The 19589-nt window shown below is 40.4% G+C and overlaps 1 long non-coding RNA gene across 1 annotated transcript; it reads left to right on the top strand.

Annotated features, from left to right (window-relative positions):
* Positions 1-614: 614 nt before the first annotated feature.
* LOC123329966 lies at positions 615-18406 on the top strand. The gene is made up of 3 exons (XR_006545609.2): positions 615-966; positions 12669-12765; positions 18179-18406. It is a non-coding gene; the product is annotated as an uncharacterized LOC123329966 (long non-coding RNA).
* The last annotated feature ends 1183 nt before the right edge of the window (positions 18407-19589 follow it).

Raw genomic sequence — 19589 nt, 5'->3', positions numbered from 1 at the left:
CTCTTGCCTGGAAAATCCCATGGACGGAGCAGCCTGGCGGGCTGCAGTCCATGGGGTCGCTGGGAGTCGGACACGACTGAGCAACTTCACTTTCACTTTTCACTTTCATGCATTGGAGAAGGAAATGGCAACCCGCTCCAGTGTTCTTGCCTGGAGAATCCCAGGGACGATGGAGCCTGATGGGCTGCCGTCTATGGGGTCACACAGAGTCGGACACAACTGAAGCGACTTAGCAGCAGCAGCAGCAGCATGGATGTCAAGAAGAAAATACATTCCCAGTGGAAGTGCTAATGTCAAATCCTTAAGGAGAAATGGAGTAGCTGTTTCTGAGAAACCAAAGGAAGCTGAGCTTGATGGGAGTTTAGTAGGGGAAGGTTTACCCAGGGCTGAGGGGGCTTCCTGGATGGTGAGATTTTTCAGGGCTAAAATGAAGACAGTCTCAGGCAAGCCTTGGTCTTAGTACTGGGATATGCAACACTCTAAGATATCCACCAAGATTCCTCCAAATGGGCTACACTCAGCTTCTTTCCAATTAGTCATTCAAGCACAGAAGATGCTGCTGTGAACTCCCTGATTGGTAGACCCTAAGAAAAGGGGCGTGTTCTAGAGGAACCTGAACTAATTAAACGGGTTCTTATAAGAATACAGACGGATTTTAAGTAGCACAGGCTCTCCGACTGACTGGAAAGCAAGTCAGCAGCATGTTGTGAGATTCCTCTTCAAGCAAGGGTCACATGAGTAGGAACTGAGAGTGGTCTAGCCACTGAGAGCGACCCCAAGCACCAGCCCCAAGAAATGGGGACTTGGATCCTACAACCACAGCACTAAGCTCTGCCAGCAACTTAGATGGGAGGCCTGAGGTCCACATGAGAACACAGCCCCAGCCAACACCTCACTTTCAGCTTTGCAAGGCCCTGAACTGTGAACCTGGTTATGCCACACCAAAACTTCTGACCTGCAGAAACTGTGAGTTAATAAAAAGATACTGCTTTCTATAGTGAATTTGTAGTAATTTGTTACACAGATGTAGAAAACTAGCCCAGTGTTCTGAAGCAAGAACTTAAGAGAAATTCAGACTGAAGGTAGGCTGTAGATCACGTCTTTTCTAAGTTGGGGGGATGGAATTTGTATTTTATTTTTAGTGCTGTAGGAAGACAAAAAAAAAAAAATGATTTTAAATGGAGAGGTGCAAGTCTTTTTTGTTTTTTGTTTTTTTAATCTGACGTGTCCATGACCATTGGCTCCTTGAAAATAATACCTATGGGTCAGTCCCCTGAATCCTCACAGAGTTTATCTACCTCACTTTTTTAATATTGGTGTCTCAACAAAGTCCCCTTCAGTGGATCAATGTGATGCTCTACCAAACGTCCAGAGAGTTCTCAGCTCTCTGGACTATATTATAACACACCATAGGGGAAGTAATGTAACCAGGGGCAAAACTGTTAATGCATTTTGTTTTCTGTTTCATGCAATTATAAATTTTTAGTGAGGTTTTTTTTTTTTTTTTTTTTTTTTTTTTGCTGGCACTATAATATATAGAAAAAAATACATTTACCAAATCCGTGACTACCCACCATATCCAAAGAGCTATTCATCTACCCGAAAAAAGATACTATACCTGGCAAGGTGGCTGCAGTTGGAGCTTTTACTTAAGTTTGCAGTGGTCTATTTTCAACCTATAGGATCTAATTTCTGTAGGGAATTAGATGAATGGTGAAATAGAGATGTGTAAGAACCTACACTCCTGCATTTTTTGTCCAGTTTGTAAAATTTATTTATTTGGCTGCTCCGGGCCTTAGTTGCGACACACAGGACCTTGGTTGCTGGGTGTGGGTCTTCATTGCCCCACGTGGGATCTTCAGTTGTGGCAAGTGAACTGTTAGTTGCAGGATGTGGGACCTAGTTCCTTCACCAGGGTTGAACCCTGACCCCCTGCATTGGGACCTTGGAGCCTTAACCACCCCACCGGACCAGCAGGAAAGTCTATCCTGCATTTTAAAAATCCTTAAAGGAGACACAGTTTCCATCACACTCTTCCTCCAAAGCAATATGGTTTTTGATGTACTCTAATGGCTCAGGCAAGGCTGCAGTTGGAGGAGGGGTGGGTATGGCCAACACTTTCAGGTGCTGCCACTTGGCGTTCAGTTAACTGTTAATTGATCCCAGCTTTTTGTTATCTTCTCATAAAGCATACGTTGAGTTTAGATCATTGGATGCTGTTTTTCCTAAGCTTACAGTCTTCTCCATATGTTTCAAACAACCGATAAATTGCACATTCCTTTCCACTGGTGGATTATTCTATTTTACAAGTAGATTTTAAACACCTTGTTCCAGGGAATGTCCTATGCTTACCGAACCACAGGAGATGGGCTTCTGCATGCCAACTGGCGATGAGTGAGCTAGCTCCAAGACCCATCTCATGCCTGCTTTCTTGGACCACTCTTGACATCATCTGTCATAGTTTGGATTTCTAGGAAGCAGACTGAGATGAAGTTAAAAGTGCAGACGTTTTCTAGGGAGAGTTCTAGAAATTAATACTTATGGAAGGGAGGTGAAAGCAGTAGAGTTGGGCAGAAGATGAGGAGTAACGTGGGTCTGATAGCTTATCCCCATCACAGGGAGCTCTGAACTACCCTTTACAATGTCCATCAAAGCAGATCTTATTGATTATCATAGGTTACTACGAGTACTTCTAGGAAAGCTGAATTTTTTTCTTTTTGATCTTCACATCACTCATTTTTCATGAACAACCAGTTCAAACAAGCTGGGCATTTTCATGCTTGCCTCAGCAGTCTCTGGCAATGGTGGGACCTTGGCTAAGATGTCCTCTGCAGCTGAGGCTATCCCTGAAGGGCTGTCTGCTGGTAATAATCCCAGCATTCAGGGCAACAAATCCTTTCTTACAGTATGATTCGGGAACTGCATCTCTATGTCCATCAAATCCACTATCGTTAATTATCATAGGCTAACAGGGAGTACTTCCTGAGAGGGGAAAGTTGTGTTTTTCATGTTCACATCAGTTATTTTAATGAATAATTAGTACAAGAAGCAGAGTAAGAATGACTCTTAGGTCTTCAGTCTAGCTTTCCCTTACAGACATCTCCTCACCTTGGTCATTGCCATGGGGTCAGCATTTCTGACCCAGGTATGAGGTATGGAGATGTCTGTAAGGGACCCTGTGTGGTTCTCTAGGTGTTCTGTTATGCTCCTGGCAGCTTCTGGTGACAGATCCAATCCTCAGGGGCTACACAGCCCCCGTACTTGAGGTCCCTGAGGATTAGGCAGGCCCACCAGATGACTTTTGTTTAGAGAGCCCCACACTGCTCTCTCTCTGGTCATTTTTGCCTGTGGTCCAGGAGGCTGGGAGACCAGCGCTGCGCTTACTCCACCTTCCTACTGTGCTGCTGCTGGTGTTGGGCATGAAGCAGAGTCTACACTTAGCATTTTGGAAGGGCTCCTCCCTGGTGCAGAGCTGCAGATGGTCAATCAGGTTCCCCTTTTAGCTGTAGCAGCCCCCACACTGAGGACACAAGAAGGGGTGCTCACTTACGTGCAAGTGAGCCTGGAGCCAGAGGCACACATGCTCTTCCTGCACTCAGGGATACCAGCAGGGCCAGTGCCTCTTAAAGCCTGATGGTGCCTGGATACATGCCACCACTCCTGTGCACAGTGCCTCCCGGGCTCCACAGCCAGGTGCAGTAGCGAGGGAGGCAGGAGCTCCCAGTCTAACAGCAGCCAGCTTGGCTTCCTGCCATCCTTGCCAGGAAGAGCGCCTCTTGGGGTTTGGGGGTTCATGCTGGTAGCTCTCAGCCGTAGAGCATGTCCTGAGGCAGAGGCATTTGGCAGGCATGTGGCTCTAACCCACAGATCCCTGTTCCCCACCATCGTCTGACACCACCTCAGGGTTCTCTTCTCAGGATTTCCCCTGCTTCTTATAAAGTGTACATTTTGAGGGTTTAAACAACAACTGTTCACACTACCACCAGTATCTTTCTGTTGATTAACATAAAGATGGAGTCTTTAATATCCTTGAGCCTCTTTTTCTCCATCAAGAAAGGAAATAGTCTTCCCTTTTAGGGCCCAGGTCTTTAAAGGGGAAACTCAGAGAAAGGATGGTTGGACTTCAGGCACAAGTCTTCACCACACCCTCTTAACACTGACTCCCAGAGTGCATAGGTTCTGTTTTAGCACACGCCTGTGTACTTGAGTGTGTGTTCCTGGGTGTGCTTGTGTGTGTGGGGTCAGCCGCTGTCACACTTCATACAACCATAGGTCATTCTGACATCCTGATTTCACCCACCCTTCAGCTGCACCAGATCTCTCCAGCTTCTCTCACTTGTCCCTTCTGTGGAGCTGACTCCGTGGGGCCTGATTTGCAAACTGTTCTCCTCCCATCTCCCCAGTATGTACACATACCAATGAGTTCTATCATATTGGTTGCATATCTAAACCCCATTTTAGGTGTTTGTGTTTATTCTTTTTGCAATTTTATTAGACTTTGAAAATCAATAGTTATCACCAGATACCTGAGTTATGTGTTCCCCAATATTTTATGTCAGTTAAGAGTCCTAAAGATACTTTGGCACACAGTAGGCTTATTTTTTGAGTGCAAAGACAGGATCACAATGAGGAACTATTGCCTAACTTTTCAGATTAGGATATTACAATTTTTATCCACATGCTAGGCATAAAATGCATACAAAGTAATCCATCCCTCTTGTAAATGTCTTCAAGAGCTATTGATTCATTATGAAATTGATAAAACTTTCAATCAGATAAGATGAAGGCTCTCTGTTCGGTGCTTTGTGATCCACTCCCTGCTTTCATGCCCATGTATTATTTTCTGTGTCTCACACTGTGCCGTAACCCACCCTGGTTTGCACCAGAATGGGATATTCAGTGAGTCGAACGTTTTATACTAACTTCAAAAACATCATTTTTTCTGACAATGCCTACTTCAAGATTAGACTCTTAAGAACAAAATCTTTCTCACCTGAGTTTCTAGGCTAACAACATCTGTTGCTAATTTGCTAATGCAAATATCCCTGGCGGATTTCAGGAGGATCTATGGCCTGCAGCTTCTTTGGCATTTCTCTTCAAGTGGGAAGTGGAAAAGGGTGCCTGGCATGGAGAAAATAACAGAAGCTTTTTTTTTGAAGTTGTAATGATAAGCCTCTATACAAATGAAACCTGTTTCTTTTATTCTGTTTCTTGTTATTAATTCCATTTGTAGAATTAACATAGTCCTGATAATGGAATGCTATCTAACTATGATAAAGTGTCAGACTTTATTTTTCTGGGCTCCAAAATCACTGCAGATGGTGACTGCAGCCATGAAATTAAAAGACGCTTACTCCTTGGAAGGAAAGTTAGGACCAACCTAGATAGCATATTCAAAAGCAGGGACATTACTTTGCCAACAAAGGTTCATCTAGTCAAGGCTATGGTTTTTCCTGTGGCCATGTATGGATGTGAGAGTTGGACTGTGAAGAAGGCTGAGCGCCGAAGAATTGATGCCTTTGAACTGTGGTGTTGGAGAAGACTCTTGAGAGTCCCTTGGACTGCCAGGAGATCCAACCAGTCCATTCTGAAGGAGATCAGCCCTGGGATTTCTTTGGAAGGAATGATGCTAAAGCTGAAACTCCAGTACTTTGGCCACCTCATGCGAAGAGTTGACTCATTGGACAAGACTCTGATGCTGGGAGGGATTGGGGGCAGGGGGAGAAGGGGACGACAGAGGATGAGATGGCTGGATGGCATCACTGACTTGATGGACATGAGTCTGAGTGAACTCCAGGAGTTGGTGGTAGACAGGGAGGCCTGGCATGCTGCGATTCATGGGGTCGCAAAGAGTCGGACACAACTGAGTGACTGATCTAACTATGAAAATAATTCACTATATACTAGTGCTCATCAAACCAGAGAGAAGAATTCTCAGGAGCATTTTTATAAATTGTAGATGTCTTTTAAAAAAATGATTTATTCATTTCTGTATTTTTGGCTGCACTTGGTCTTTGTTGCTTTACACAGGCTTTCTCTAGTTATGGCAGGCTTCCCATTGTGGCGGCATCTCTTGGGGAACACAGGCTGTAGGTGTGGGCTCAGTAGCTGTGGCTCACGGGCTTAGTTGCTCTGCAGCATGTGGGATCTTCCCAGACCAGGGATAGAACTTGTGTTCCTCACATTGGCAGGTGGATTCTTAACCACTGGACCACCAGGGAAGTCCCAATTGTATCTTAAATCTACTTTTTAAGACTCCAATTTAGTAAGTTTTAGGGTGGTGCAGAATCAAGGATTGACATTTCAAGCAACCATACTAGATAATTCTGTTCAAGTGGTGAGCAGTTCTTACTTAGAGAGTTATGACAAAAAGCTTTTGTGTTCATATGTTCATAGATTGGTGAAAATTTCTGGAAGGAGATAATAAACTAGAATTTGTGTTTTAAGATTATCCAAAGTCCTCTACCTTGAAGTTACTGCCAGAAGACAAGCCAGTGCTCTTTCCATCATCACTTCCTAACTAGTATGTTATCATGTAGATGCACAGTTGGTGTGACAGAGTTCAGATTATAAAACCTTACTGGATTTAGTGAGTTTTACCCTGATGTTCATGAAAAAGCCAGATCTTCTGCACTGTAAAAGTTTCCATGTGATTGTTGACGTAAATATATTAGCATAGATTCTTAGTATTCTGAATGATGCTTTGGTAGGCAGAAATATCATTACTCGTCTCTTTAAAAACCTTGCATGTGAAAAAATCTTGCTCTATACATTCTTTTGTAACCTCCAGGAGATACAAATAAAAGTGCCTTGCTTGCAACAAGAAAGCTGGAGATAATAAATAGGTATAAGGTCCAAGAAAGACAACCCAAATCTATTTGGACTGTATATGTCATCTCTGGAGAGTCTAAAGAATTTTTAAAAGAGGCAAAGACAACTTATCCCTCTTTTCAACTTACATCCTAGTAGATACTGTGGTTTCTCTGGATAGAAATTGAAATATAGTATTAACATATGGTCCATATGCATTTCTAATTAAAACATTCAATGTCAAGTACAGGAGATTCTTTTTTACATAAATTACTTTGCATTTTTCTTGGTTTTCCAAGATGAGAATTTTTGAAAAATATCGTTTGACTGTATACTTTCATTAGAGAATAATACTTTTGGCATGGACTTGTTCTTATTGATGTCAGTTCTTGGCTTATATACTAAACCTGGGGGAGTCAAAATTGTTCAGCAGCAGTATATATGAACCTGGGAGAAAAAAATGTAGGCAGTAAACCATGCTGGCATGATAATAAAGACTACAGTAAACAAAGCACAGTGAAAAAATGTGTTTATTAAAAAAAAATTGAACTCTTAGAATTTAAAAAAAATTGTGAAATCATGATAGATTTAATATTAAATCTGATTCTTAATTTGTATATTTATAATTTTACTTAGAAAAAAAGTCACTTAATGTCCTTCTTAGTTGTGAATTCACAAGTTTTTATATTGCATCTTATTATCACTTTTCAACCATGCTATTGCCAAGCAAAACATACCAATAGAATGCTTATAACTATACAGTTATTTCAGAAAAGTAGGCCTTTTTTCCTGTTGTTTGTAACAATTTGGATAGAAGAAATGCTGTTGTGAATTTGAGTGTAAATTGTAATGCAAATTTTTAATCATTTTTAATAAAATCTCTTGTTTTACTTAACTGTATCACACTACAGTAAGAAAAGAATGTGAGCTGAGAAAAGAGGGATAAAATTTAGGAATGTGGTGAAGGATATCACCTGAAGCACAGAAGTGGAGAGAGAGATGGCATGGTAGTCAGGAAGGGGTGGAGTGAAGGATGGAGTGGAAATTCTGTCTCATTTATGGCTTAAAGTAAAATTGAATTTGAAATTTTAACTTTTTAAGGTGTGTTGACATCTCCCAAATCAAAAAAGTCACATTAAATTATTTTCTCCTGGACTTGATGGAGAGATGCCTTTCTTAGCTCTGAATCTTGGCAAACAGGAACTTGAATCTTTTTCCTGTCACTTGGTTGTATTTGATCCTTTTTCCAGGGCTTAGCTTAAATGTCACTTCTTCAATTCCTAGAGTCGGTAACGCTCTCCTACTCTAGAATTGAAGAAGTGACATATAATACATACTGCAATTTAATTTTGCTTACTTAAATTTCATCATACTTCATTCAAATTAATTGTTTAATGACTATCTTTCTACCTACATTGTAAGTTGCAAGAAGACAGGGAGCTTATCAGTTGTATTCAGAATGTAGCATTTTAGTAAACAGAGGGGGTGGCCAATAAACATTTGTTGTATTGTTGCTAGAGGGTGCTCTCCCATTACATACCTTTTCCCACTGAAAACTTCTTTTTCCTAGTTGATTCCAAATTTGATATATTACAGTGCTACAGTTTTCTTTCTTTCTTGTTTTGGCTTAGACCAGCTTGTCCCAAAAAATGTGTGCTACAAAAACTAGTCTTAAAAGATGTTATCAGTTCAGTCGCTCGGTCGTGTCCGACTCTTTGTGACCCCATGAATCTCAGCATGCCAAGGCTCCCTGTCCATCATCAACTCCCGAAGTTCACTCAGACTCACGTCCATTGAGTCAGTGATGCCATCCAGCCATCTCATCCTCCGCCGTCCCCTTCTCCTCCTGCCCCCAATCCCTCCCAGCATCAGAGTCTTTTCCAATGAGTCAACTCTTTGCATGAGGTGGCCAAAGTACTGGAGTTTCAGCTTTAGCATCATTCCTTCCAAAGAAATCCCAGGGCTGATCTCCTTCAGAATGGACTGGTTGGATCTCCTTGCCGTCCAAGGGACTCTCAAGAGTCTTCTCCAACACCACAGTTCAAAAGCATCAGTTCTTCGGCACTCAGCCTTCTTCACAGTCCAACTCTCACATCCATTCATGACCACTGGAAAAACCATAGCCTTGACTAGACGGACCGGACAGACAAAATATCTAGGGTTAAATAGGTTTTAGAAATACTGTGTACTATCTAATATTATTTTTTTAATAAAAAGTATACTTGAACATGTCAAAGACTTTACATTCTGAGATAAAGATAACCACTTAACCTTATTTAACTTGCCATTTAATAGACTTAATATTGAGTTGACCAAAAAATTCTTATAGGTTTTTCTCTAAGATGTTAGGGAAAATCAAAATTAACTTAGTTGGCCAACCCAATAGAATTTGCAGCCCTTTCTCTATGGTTTTTCTATAACATCTTCTGGAAGAATCATGTCACAGAATGCCACTTTGGGGAAAGGTTGAGTTGTTTACAGCAGCATGTGTCTGTTGACTTACATCAAGGCTGTTTCCAGCACACATGAATATCCAGTAATTAAAACCAGGATTCTAAGGGCTTCCCTGATAGCTCAATTCGTAATGAATCCACCTGCAATGCAGGAGACCTGGGTTTGATCTCTGGGTTGGGAAGATCCCCTGGAGAAGGAAATGGCAACCCTCTCCAGTATTCTGGCCTAGAGAATTCCATGGGCTGTATAGTCCATGGGGTCACACAGAGTTGGATATGACTGAGAGACTTTCACATAACCTGGATTCTAGCCACATTTTTACTATATACTGGTTATATTACCTTGAACTTTTAAAATTCATGACAGTTCCCTAAGGATAAATTTTTCACTTCTGCAACATTACCCGACCTGATACAGTGGGTTGAACTCTCTCCCCCCTGCCCCTCAACATATCTTATGTCTTAAATTGGAAAATCTCTGAATATGACCTTATTTGGAAATAGTCTTTCTAGATATAAGTGAATTGAGCATCTAAAGATGGGGCCATCCTTCATTATCCACGTGGGTCCAAGATCCAAGAGGAAGAGGAGAAAATGCAGACTCGGAGGAGAATGTCATGTGGAAAAGAGAGTAGAAATTAGAGTTATACAGTCACAAGCCAGGAAAATATTATTTCTCTTATCTCATAGATGGGGAGAAAATTTTGTTATTAATGGTAGTGTTTCTGTTGGTATTAGTCATAGTGATATTAATTAGTAGCAATTATTGCTTACTGTGGAGAAGGAAATGGCCACTCACTCCAGTATTCTTGCCTGGAGAATCCCATGGACAGAGGAGCCTGGCAGGCTACAGTCCAGGGGGTTGTAAGAGTCGGACTGCTGCTGCTGCTGTTAAGTCACTTCAGTCATGTCCAACTCTGTGTGACCCCATGGACGGCAGCCCACCAGGCTACCCCGTCCCTGGGATTCTCCAGGCAAGAACACTGGAGTGGGTTGCCATTTCCTTCTCCAATGCATGAAAGTGAAAAGTGAAAGTGAAGTCCCTCAGTCATGTCTGACTCTTACCGACCCCATGGACTGCAGCCTACAAGGCTCCTCTGTCCATGGGATTTTCCAGGCATAAGGACTGGAGTGGGGTGCCATTGCCTTCAGTCACACACTACTTAGCAACTATACCACCCCTACCACCACCACAGCTTACTGAAAAGCTATGATATATATACTATAAGATATACACTGTCCTAGGCCTTTATGTGTATTTTCACATTGAAGCCTTAATTTTCAACTAAGAACAATAAAACTCAGGAGTTAAATAAAAAGCCCATAGTGACACAGATGGCCAGTTCTGGGACTGGAATTTGAACAGAAATCTTGCTAACTTTCCATTACATCATGACATGTTTGATTTATCCCATATTTACTTCTTTTTTTTTAAATTTTATTTTTAAACTTTACATAATTGTATTAGTTTTGCCAAATATCAAAATGAATCCGCCACACGTATACATGTTTCCCCATCCTGAACCCTCCTCCCTCCTCCCTCCCCATACCATCCCTCTGGGTCGTCCCAGTGCACCAGCCCCAAGCATCGAGTATCATGCATCGAACCTGGACTGGCAACTCGTTTCATACATGATATTTTACATGTTTCAATGCCATTCTCCAAAATCTTCCCACTCTCTCCCTCTCCCACAGAGTCCATAAGACTGTTCTATACATCAGTGTCTCTTTTGCTGTCTCGTACACAGGATTATTGTTACCATCTTTCTAAATTCCATATATATGCGTTAGTATACTGTATTGGTGTTTTTCTTTCTGGCTTACTTCACTCTGTATAATAGGCTCCAGTTTCATCCACCTCATTAGAACTGATTCAAATGTATTCTTTTTAATGGCTGAGTAATACTCCATTGTGTATATGTACCACTGCTTTCTTATCCATTCATCTGCTGATGGACATCTAGGTTGCTTCCATGTCTTGGCTATTATAAACAGTGCTGCGATGAACATTGGGGTACACGTGTCTCTTTCCCTTCTGGTTTCCTCAGTGTGTATGCCCAGCAGTGGGATTGCTGGATCATAAGGCAGTTCTATTTCCAGTTTTTTAAGGAATCTCCACACTGTTCTCCATAGTGGCTGTACTAGTTTGCATTCCCACCAACAGTGTAAGAGGGTTCCCTTTTCTCCACATCCTCTCCAGCATTTATTACTTGTAGACTTTTGGATCGCAGCCATTCTGACTCGTGTGAAATAGTACCTCATAGTGGTTTTGATTTGCATTTCTCTGATAATGAGTGATGTTGAGCATCTTTTCATGTGTTTGTTAGCCATCTGTATGTCTTCTTTGGAGAAATGTCTATTTAGTTCTTTGGCCCATTTTTTGATTGGGTCATTTATTTTTCTGGAGTTGAGCTGTAGGAGTTGCTTGTATATTCTCGAGATTAGTTGTTTGTCAGTTGCTTCATTTGCTATTATCTTCTCCCATTCTGAAGGCTGTCTTTTCACCTTCCTTATCGTTTCCTTTGATGTGCAGAAGCTTTTAAGTTTAATTAGGTCCCATTTGTTTATTTTTGCTTTTATTTCCAATATTCTGGGAGGTGGGTCATACAGGATCCTGCTGTGATGTATGTCAGAGAGTGTTTTGCCTATCTTGTTAGCTTATTATAGACTATTATTTTTAAAATAGTGTCATGCCGAAAGGGTCATGTGAGAAGAGGGTACTCATCTCTGGAAGGCAGAACAGTGGAGAGAAGAATTAGAAGGATGAGGGTGGCCACACAAAGAGCCTTAGAGAGGACCAGGGAAAGAGAAGACCCCCCAGTGTGCTGGTAAATGGCTAGGGAGTCTTTTATTTTTTAATATAATTTTATTTTTTAACTTTACAATCTTGTATTGGTTTTGCCATATATCAACATGAATCCGCCACAGGTATACACGTGTTCCCCATCCTGAACCCTCCTTCCTCCCCTCAGCCATTAAAAAGAATACATTTGAATCAGTTCTAATGAGGTGGATGAAACTGGAGCCTATTATACAGGGTGAAGTACGGCTAAGGAGTCTTACCTTCTTTTCACAATGAAGATGTTCTACATGATAACTGGCAACTAATTGTTTTCATGACTCTCTCAGCCAGGGGAAGGAAAGCTTTCTGCCACCACCAAATCCTAAATGAGAGAAATCTCAACAGCTGTCATTCCTTTGAGATTTATTATTCCTTGTAATATAGACAGCTTGGAAGATCTGTCATATCCATGCATTTGCCACTACAAGATCACCCAGGCCTTTTCACTTTCTTAATTTTGACCATAAAACTTAAATTTCCTCAATAGTTTTCTCATTTTTTATTCCTATCATGTTTATCCATTTTATTTATTTAATTTTCATTTTCCTTTTAACCTTCTTAAGGTTGCACAGAACATTTAATATCATCGCAGCACTGCTTATAATAGCCAGGACATGGAAGCAACCTAGATGTCCATCAGCAGATGAATGGATAAGAAAGGTATGGTACATATACACAATGGAGTATTACTCAGCCATTAAAAAGAATACATTTGAATCAGTTCTAATGAGGTGGATGAAACTGGAGCCTATTATACAGAGTGAAGTAAGCCAGAAAGAAAAACACCAATACAGTATACTAACGCATATATATGGAATTTAGAAAGATGGTAACAATAACCCTGTGTACGAGACAGCAAAAGAGACACTGATGTATAGAACAGTCTTATGGACTCTGTGGGAGAGGGAGAGAGTGGGAAGATTTTGGAGAATGGCATTGAAACATGTAAAATATCATGTATGAAACGAGTTGCCAGTCCAGGTTCGATGCACGATACTCGATGCTTGGGGCTGGTGTACTGGGATGACCCAGAGGGATGGTATGGGGAGGGAGGAGGGAGGAGGGTTCAGGATGGGGAACACATGTATACGTGTGGCGGATTCATTTTGATATTTGGCAAAACTAATACAATTATGTAAAGTTTAAAAAAAAAAAAAAAAAAGAGCAATGCCTTACTTTTTTGTCTTAAATGCAAATTTTTGCTTTTTAATTTTTGCTCATAATGAGATCTGTTTCCAAACTGTTTTGAAATTATGTGTAGTACTTAGAGGAAAAGGGGTGTTGTGTTTTATACAAATACATGCAACAACAAAAACATTTATTTAATATATCAGGGAAAAAAAGTGTATGATGAACCAAAGTACAGGTTCTCAGTCTTGCATATTGAAATCTCAGTGACAAAAATGCCTTATATTTGAGATGACAAGTTTGTTTCCTTTATACCTCTACTTGTACTTATAGGGATATAATTTAGGTTAAAAAATCAACTTAAAATTTATCACATGATAGAGTTTGGTGAAACCTTTCCTCTGCCCTGGGATTTGTGGTAAAAGGCATATTATTGGTCAACTATTTTTCTCTTATTTCTGAAGAGGATGGCAGTTTTTTCTTTGCATACCATGATGAAGAAAGACAAGTGCTTTGTATGGCATGCTTCATTGAACACAGTCATTTGTTGAAAATTATGATAATGCTCCATGTCCATAAATCTATGTAGCACTGTGCCTAGGTGCCTAGTAAAGGAATAACTGGGTATATTCAATGGGGAAAATATTATCAAAGGTTTTTTTTTTTTCTTTTAAAAAATCTTTCTGAGATGTAAAATTGCCTGCTGGCCACTAACAAATTTTGACAACAGTTTTAGTTACTGCATTTGGAAGAAAACCTGCCTCAGAGATATTATAAAACAAAACCCAATACATAGGCTTTGCACTGTTTTTAGCACTGAATGAAATTATTGACAGGGAAATAAGTTTTGTATTAATGTAGGAAAAAAAAAAACCCTGTGTTTTTCTCAGTTGAACTTCAGTGATCTCAGCAGTGTCTGTATGACAGTTTACATTTAAACTGGTCATGTGTGTCACACTTTGATGAAGACATAGAAATCGACACACACATCCATATGGCTTTGAAGTCATCTAAAAAAATTAGACTCACCCCAAATCTATTTACCCTGATACATGTCTTTTCCCCTTTTCTGTTCCCTAAACAAATACCTTTGGATAATCAATTAGTTCCTTAGGCTTCAGTTGTGTCATATTTTTATAAAAGACTGTCTTAAATGAATTATTCTTCAGACAGCTTCCAGCTGTAATGTTCTAGAAGACACAAGTGCAAATCATTCAAAGCACATTGTCAAGCAGACATCAAAGAAAAATGAAGAAAAGTTTATTTGTAGACTTTTTCCCCTTTCTTTACTACTTTCTCTCCTTTCTCTCTATGAAACAGGCCAATTGAAGGGAAAAGTCCCCATGTATAATAACTTTAATTTAAAAAAAATTCTCACTATTGACTCTATGTACTATTACCTGATTTTTATCCATTACTTCCAACAGTGTTTCGCCTTTGACTCTGCATTTTTCCATAGGATATACAATTAAAAAAATTATAAGTAGTTTTGTCTCAATTACACCTGCTATAAATAGAAAATTCATTTCTATCTTTTGGGTAGTTTTTAGCTGATATAAGTATTTGACCTGCTTTAAAACTTGCACAGCTGTAAGAGGAACACATATCATTGAAATAAAAATAATGGTTTTATTATTAGTACTGGTGATAATAGTATTAATAAACAAAGATAGTAGTGAAAATATATAGAGTGCTTGTTATTTTTGAGATACCGTTATGTTAGATATTTTATATGGGCAGATATTAGGTTGGTATAAAAGTAATTGCAGTTTCAAACCATTAATTTTAAATCATTATGACTAGGCTCAAATATATCTTTATTAATCAAAATGGGCTTCCCAGGTGATGCTAGTGGTAAAGCACCCGCCTGCCAGTGCAGGAGACATAAGAGATTTGGGTTCAATCCCTGAATCGGGAAGATCCTTGGAGGAGGATGTGGCAATTGACCCCTGTATTTTTGCCTGGAGAATCCCATGGACAGAGGAGTCTGGTGGGCTATAGTCCACAGGGTCATAAAGAGTTGGACATGACTGAAATGACTTAGCATACAGCACACACACACAAGTGATTGCAGTTTCAGACCATGAATTTTAAATCATTATAACTAGGCTCAAATACATCTTTATTAATCAAAATAGGAACCACTGCAATCAACACTTTCTGGCATCGAGAAATAAGTTTGTTTATTCCTGTAATGTCAATATTCATGGTTTTGGATTCAGTGGACTCTTGGAAAGCATTTTCTGTCTCATGCTGGTTGTGAAGTGTTTTCCCTGCAAGAAGTTGTTGAGATGATTGAAGAAATGGTAATCAGTTGGCGAGAGGTCAGGTGAATATAGCAGATGAGGCAAAACTTCATAACTCAATTGTGGGTTATGACATGAGGTCCGCATTTTCATAAAGAGGAACTGGGCCCTTTCCGTTGACCAATGCTGGCTGCAGGTGTTGGAGTTTTCAGTGCATCTCATTGATTTGCTGAGCATACTTCTCCAGTTTTGCTGGGATTCAGAAAGCTGTAGTGGATCAGACAGGCAGCAGACCACCAAACAGTGACCATGATCATTTTTAGGTGCAAGTTTAGCTCTGGGAAGTGCTTTGAAGCTTCTTCTCAGTCTAACCACTGAGCTAGTAATTGTCTGTTGTGGTATAAAGTCCACTTTTTGTTACACATCACAATCTGATAGAGAATGGTTTGTTGTTGTTGCATAGAATAACTGAAGACAACACTTCAAAAGGATGATTTTTTTGTTTTGATTTCTGGTCAGCTCATGAGGCACCCACTTTTGAGCTTTGTGACCTTTCCAATTTGCTTCAAATGCCAAAGGACCATAGAATGCTCAACTTTGAGTTCTTTGGCAACTTCTCTTGTAGTTGTATGAGGATCAGTTTCAGTGGTGGCTCTCAACTGGTCGTTGTCAACCTCAGATGGCTGGCCAGTGTGCTTCTCATCTTCTGGGCTCTTTTGAAAAACTTCTTTAACTACCACTGTCCTGTAGATTCATTAGCAGTTCCTGGGCCAAATGTGTTGTTGATGTTGTGAGTTGTCTCTGCTGCTTTACAACCCATTTTTAGCTCTAGTAAGGAAATTGCTAGAATGTGCTTTCTGTCTAACATCATTTCTATAGTCTAAAATATAAAATAAACAGCAAGTAATAAGTCATTAGCAAAAAAAAAGCATAGAGAAAGGAATGCACATTAAAATGATGTATAGCATAACCACATTTATTTAAGAATGTATTCCACTATTAAACAGCAAAGTTCAACAACGAAAAACCAGAATTACTTTTGTACCAACCTAATAACTATTTCATCTATTTACAAAGTAAGAGTTTTGAGTTAGCATGGTTGAATACCTTGTTCAAGATTACATAGCACCTAAGTTGCTTTGGAGTGCATGGTCAAAATCGCCAGGCTAGACAAAGCAGAAAATACATTTTCTACCATATCGTCAACCCAAGACAACCTCTATTAACACATCCAGAATTAGCCTCTGTGCATAAGGCCATTGCTAGTGCTGTGTCAGTGTGGAGGCCATTGTGTTGATGTATCCAGTGGGCCCTCCAAAAGGAAGTGTCCCTATTCTAACAAACTTCTGTATCCAGTTAATTAGGTGGTCAGAGACACCATCATTAAGATATCATTTAGCATAATTACTGTTCTCTAGGCCACTTGTTTTAAGTTCAGATAACCCTTAGGATGGATATAGGTTAAGTTGCTGCTGCTGCTGCTAAGTCGCTTCAGTCGTGTCTGACTCTGTGTGACCCCAGAGACGGCAGCCCACCAGGCTCCCCCATCCCTGGGATTCTCCAGGCAAGAACACTGGAGTGGGTCGCCATTTCCTTCTCCAATGCATGAAAGTGAAAAGTGAAAGTGAAGTCGCTCAGTCGTTCCCGACTCTTAGCAACCCCATGGACTGCAGCCTACCAGGCTCCTCTGTCCATGGATTTTCCAGGCAAAAGTACTGGAGTGGGTTGCCATTGCCTTCTCCGATAGGTTAAGTAGTTACCAGTTATTAAAAATTTCTACATATTACAAAAATGAAACTAGCCACCATATATTGATCGCTTATTATGCTCCAGACTCTATGATAATCAGTATGAGCATATATGCATGTGTGTGAGGCTGTGATTTTTACATTTGTGCATGCCTATGTCTGTTTGTGTGTTTGCATTTTCTTTCAGTCTACAAAATAACCAGATTATGGAGAAACAAAATTGAGGCTCAGTTTGTAAGTAATAAGCCAAAAGTTATTTGTTTGGCTCAGCAGAAAGAAAATATAACTTGGGAGTTAGATATAACTGAATTTTAGTATTTCTCTGCCAATTTCTATATGGGAGCTTGTAGATGATGCTTAATATCTGTTTTCACATTAGTAAAATTCAGATATTAAAATATAACTTCGGCTGTATAACATCTAAATGAGAAATGTACATAACGCTGCAAGTACCTTGACTACAGAGAGTAAACTGTCTTCTCAGATTGCCCAAGTCCAACTAGTGTGCCTCCAAAAGGATGAGCCACATATTTATCTTCATAGTATACTGAGAAACTTGGTGAGAAGGGCTCACACCCAGATAGAAGACATGGTGTGTGCTTTGTTTAATCGTATCCAATTCTGCAACCCCATGGACTGTAGCCCTCTGTCCATGGGATTCTCTAGGCAGGAATTCTCTAGACAACCCGGGTTGCCGTGCCCTCCTCCAGGGGATCTTCCCCACCCAGGGATCAAATCCGGGTCTGCTGCATTGCAGGCAGATTTTTTTTTTTTTTTTTTTTTTTACCATTTGAACCACCACGGAAACTGCAGAAGACATGGTGCTAATAGATTATTTCCTGGGATGAGATGTAGCACTCTCTGAGCAGTGCAGCTCCTTTAGTGTCAAGTTGCTCCCGGGGACCCCTACATGTGTCTGAGGCCTGTTTGCTTGCTTCCTTTATGCAACAGGACATGAAGACCGAAGACACCATAGTTCGATGGCTCACACTTCACACTCACTATGTATTTAGAAACATTGAAGTCATCTCCCGATCATCTTCACCAAGAGCATCAACATCAAGTGAAATGGGCTTGATACATTCAGTGCTAATTTGAAAGCTGTGTCAAAAGCAAATTTTGCTGAAATGGAAATACTAATAAAACTGGGGGCTCAGAAGGAGTCCATTATCCTCCTCACCAAGTTTGTGGAGAAATTGCTTCTCATTAGTTCCAATTCTCTGGTGGATTCAAGCTGTTTTTTTACAACTGGGTTTAAACAAAGCGTCTAGGACTACCTGCCAAGGAGGAGCAGGCGCTTTGTTCAAGGGGCTTGCTCATCATATGAGGTAATGGCACATCTGTTAGGACTGTCTGGGCCCAGATAGCAGATGCTGCTGCAAACCGAGTATCTGGAGAAACAACAACAAATATAAAGAGAAACCTACCCCCCTTCAGCACAGATTCGCAGGCTGCTGCCAAAGATTTGTGGAGAGCTGTCTGCACGTCCCGAATGTGATGAGGAAGCTCTGATGCATCACAGATCTCCTTGGCCGGTTGGAAGGACTAGCTGAAAATAACTTTAAAAAAATATAACAGATTCCTTGCTGCACTAGAACATTCAAAATGATATTCTCAATTGGTATAACTTCTGGCAAATGGCAATCTTTGCTTTGTGGCTCTGTTCATCAGAAAAGGCTCTGTTCAGCATGATCCAGGCTCATGTTTAAGATTGCCAGAGATCATTCCACTTCTAGTCTTCACAGACCTCACCGTTCTGGACAGTTCAGGTTCCATTTTTGGGTCATTTTAAAACAGAGCACCCACCTATTTTTCCTTGGATTTTAATCTGTCTTTCAGATTAATCATCTATGCATCCATCCCTCCCATAACAATACTCAGGACTTAAACTGGCTATTTAGGCTTGTTTTCAGTTTTTAGGAACAATAATTCAAAATGTAGACTTTAAAACGGGTAACATAACATGCTTGTACATTTTCCTTTCTGGTGGCTCTGACGGTAAAGAATCTGCCTGCAATGAAGGAGACTTGGATTTGATCTCTGGGTTGGGGAGATTCCCTGGAGAAGGGAATGTCAATCCTTTCCAGTATTCTTGCCTGGAAAATCCCATGGGCAGAGGAGCCTGGCAGGCTACAGTCCATGGGGTCACAAAGAGTTAGACATGACTGAGCGACTAACACTTTCACATTTTTCTTTGGGGCATAATGTAGCTAGTCAAAATAGGTTTTCATCAATGAGGACTATTTTCTGTACCTATAGAAAACAGGAAGAGAGAGCTACTAGCTTTTTACCAGGCAGATGCTAGATTCTCAGTGTATAGGGTAGTTTAAAGCTGTGTTTGCCCTGGTCACACCTATTTTTC

The sequence above is a fragment of the Bubalus bubalis genome, chromosome 17 (assembly GCF_019923935.1).
Source record: "Bubalus bubalis isolate 160015118507 breed Murrah chromosome 17, NDDB_SH_1, whole genome shotgun sequence".
Classification (NCBI taxonomy): Eukaryota; Metazoa; Chordata; class Mammalia; order Artiodactyla; family Bovidae; genus Bubalus; species Bubalus bubalis.
The sequence above is the reverse complement of the archived record's forward strand: the minus strand, read 5'-3'. Positions and strand labels throughout refer to the sequence as shown.